Here is a 3,768-nt window from a genome sequence, read left to right as displayed (position 1 = left end):
TACCTCAATTTCAGATCCTGTTATTGATCTATTCAGAGATTCAACTTCTTTCTAGTTCAGTCTTGGGAGAGTGTATGTGTCCAGGAAATTATTCATTTCTTCTAGATTTTCTAATTTATTTGCATAGAGGTGTTTATACTATTCTCTAATTGTAGTTTGTATTTCTGTGGGATCATTGGTGATATTCCCTTTATCATTTTTTATTGCATCTATTTGATTCTTCTCTCTTTTCTTCTTTATTAGTCTTGCAAGTGGCCTATCAATTTTGTTGATTTTTTCAAAAAAACAGCTCCTGGATTCATTGATTTTTTGAAGGGTTTTTTGTGTCTCTATCTTCTTCAGTTTCCTCTGATCTTAGTTGTTTCTTGCCTTCTGCTAGCTTTTGAATTTGTTTGCTCTTGCTTCTCTAGTTCTTTTAATTGTGATGTTAGGGTGTCAATTTTAGATCTTTCCTGCTTTCTTTTGTGGGCATTTAGTGCTATAAATTTCCCTCTACACACTTCTTTAAATGTGTCCCAGACATTCTGGTACTTTGTGTCTTTCTTCTCATTGGTTTTAAAGAACATCTTTATTTTTGCCTTAATTTCGTTATTTACCCAATAGTCATTCAGGAGCAGGTTGTTCAGCTTCCATGTAGTTGTGTGGTTTTGAGTGAGTTTATTGATTCTGAATTCTAATTGGATTGCACTGTGGTCTGAGAGACAGTTTGTTGTGATTTCTGTTCTTTTACATTTGCTGAGGAGTGTTTTACTACCAATTATATAGTCAATTTTAGAATAAGTGTGATGTGGTGCTGAGAAGAATGTATATTCTGTTGATTTAGGGTGTAGAGTTCTGTAGATGTCTATCAGGTCTGCTTGGTCCAGAGCTGAGTTCAAGTCGTGAATATCCTTGTTAACCTTCTGTCTTGTTGATCTAATATCGACAGTGGAGTGTTAAAGTCTCCCATTATTATTGTGTGGGAGTCTAAGTCTCTTTGTAGGTCTCTAAGGACTTGCTTTATGAATCTGGGTGCTCCCATATTGGGTGCATATACATTTAGGATAATTAGCCCTTCTTGTTACATTGATCCCTTTACCATTATGTAGTGGCCTTCTTTGTCTTTTTTGATCTCTGTTGGTTTAAAGTCTGTTTTATCAGAGACTAGGATTGCAACCCCTGGTTTTTTTTTTTTTTTTTTTTGCTTTCCATTTGCTTGTTAGATCTTCCTCCATTCCTTTATTTTGAGCCTATATGTGTCTTTGCATTTGAGATGGGTCTCCTTAATACAGCACACTGATGAGTCTTGACTCTTTATCCCATTTGCCAGTCTGTGTCTTTTAATTGGGGCATTTAGCCCATTGACATTTAAGGTTGATATTGTTATGTTTGGCTTTGATCCTGTCATTATGATATTAGCTGCTTATTTTGCTGATTAATTGATGCAGTTTCTTCATAGTGTCGATGGTTTTTACCATTTGGCATGTTTTTGCAGTGGCTGGTACCGATTGTTTCTTTCCATGTTTAGTGCTTCCTACAGGAACTCTTGTAAGGCAGGCCTGGTGGTGACAAAATCTCTCAGCATTTGCTTGTCTGTAAAGGATTTTATTTCCCCTTCACTTATGAAGCTTAGTTTGACTGGCTATGAGATTCTGGGTTGAAAATTCTTTTCTTTAAGAATGTTGAATATTGGCCCCCACTCTCTTCTTTGTTGTAGGGTTTCTCCTGAGAGATCCGTTGTTAGCCTGATGGGTTTCCCTTTGTGGGTAACCTGACCTTTGTCTCTGGCTGCCCTTTACATTTTTTCCTTCATTTCAACCTTGGTGAATCTGACAATTATGTGTCTTGGTGTTGCTCTTCTCAAGGAGTATCTTTATGGTGTTCTCTATTTCCTGAATTTGAATGTTGGCCTGCCTTGCTAGGTTAGGGAAGTTCTCTTGGATAATATACTGAAGAGTGTTTTCTAACTTGGTTCCATTCCCCCCATCACTTTCTGGTACACCAATCAAACGTATATTTGGTCTTTTCACATAGTCCCATATTTCCTGGAGGCTTTGTTCATTTCTTTTCACTCTTTTTTTCTCTAATCTTGTCTTCTTGCTTTATTTCATTAATTTTATCTTCAATCACGGATATCATTTCTTCCACTTGATCAAATCACCTATTGAAGCTTGTGCATGCATCATGAAACTCTCGTGCTGTGATTTTCAGCTCCATCAGGTCATTTAAGGTCTTCTCTGCACTGTTTATTTTAGTTAGCCATTCATCTAACCTTTTTTCAAGGTTTTTAGCTTCCTTGCAATGGGTTTTTTCAAGGTTTTTAGCTTCCTTGCAATGCTCTAGCATGCTTCTTTAGCTCAGAGAAGTTTGTTATTACCGACCTTCTGAAGCCTACTTCTGTCAACTCATCAAACTCATTCTCCATCCAGTTTTGCTCCCTTGCTGGCAAGGAGCTGCAATCCTCTGGAGGAGAAGAGGTGCTCTGTTTTTTGGAATTTTCAGCTTTTCTGCTCTGGCTTCTCCCCATCTTTGTGGGTTTATCTACCTTTGGTCTTTGTTGTTGGTGACCTACAAATGGGGTTTTGGTGTGGATGTTCTTTTTGTTGATGTTGATGCTATTCCTTTCCGTTTGTTAGTTTTCCTTCTAACAGTCTCAGCTGCAGGTCTATTGGCATTAGCTGGAGGTCCACTCCAGACCCTGTTTGCCTGGGTATCACCAGCAGAGGCTGCAGAAGAGCAAATATTGCTTCCTGGTCCTTCCTCTGGAAGCTTCATCCCAGAGGGGCACCCACCTGTTTGAGGTGTCTGTCGGCCCCTATTTCCCAGTCAGGCTACATGGGGATCAGAGACCCACTTGAGGAGGCAGTCTGTCCATTCTCGGAGGTCTAACGCCATGCTGAGAGAACCACTGCTCTCTTCAGTGCTGTCAAACAGGGACGTTTAAGTCTGTAGAAGTTGTCTGCTTTCTTTTGTTCTACTATGCCCTGCCCCCAGAGGTGGAATCTATAGAGGTAGTAGGCCCTGCTGAGCTGTGGTGGGCTCCACCCATTTTGTGCTTCCCAGCTGCTGTTTACACTGTAAGCTATTCAAACCTCAGCAATGGCAGACACCCCTCCCCCCATCAAGTTGCAGCATTGCAGGTCAATGTCAGACTACAGTGAACAAGGCTCTGTGGGTGTGGGACCCACTGAGCCAGGCACGGGAGGGTATCTCCTGGTCTGCTGGTTGCTAAGACTGTGGGAAAAGTGCAGTATTTGGTCAGAGGTGTACCATTTCTTCAGGTACAGTGTGTCACGGTTTCCCTTGGCTAGGAAAGGGAAATCCCCCAACCCCTTATGCTTCTCGGGTGAGGCAATGCCCTGCCTTGCTTCAGCTCACCTTCTGTGGGCTGCACCCACTCTCCAACCAGTTCCAGTGAGATGAACCCTGTACCTCAGTTGGAAATGAAGAAATCACCCATCTTCTGTGTTGCTCTCCCTGGCAGCTGCAGACCAGAGCTGTTCCTATTTGGCCATCTTGGAAATCCAATTCGAATTATATTCCCAGACTGTTTTTAACAACCAGCTGTCCTGGGAACTAATAAGGCAAGAATTCACTCACCCTCCCCACCCCTCTTCACAGGGAGGGCATTAATCTATTAGTGAGCTATCTGCCCCTATGACTCAAACACCTTCCATTTGGCTGCATCTCCAGCAATTAGGATCAAATTTCAGTATGAGGTTTAGGGGGACAAACGTTCAAACTATAACACCTACTTGACTACCTTGTCCTCAGTTTACTTAGGTGTTT

This window comes from Nomascus leucogenys, chromosome X, assembly GCF_006542625.1.
Source record: "Nomascus leucogenys isolate Asia chromosome X, Asia_NLE_v1, whole genome shotgun sequence".
NCBI classification, from domain to species: Eukaryota; Metazoa; Chordata; class Mammalia; order Primates; family Hylobatidae; genus Nomascus; species Nomascus leucogenys.
This window is presented reverse-complemented; position numbering follows the sequence as displayed.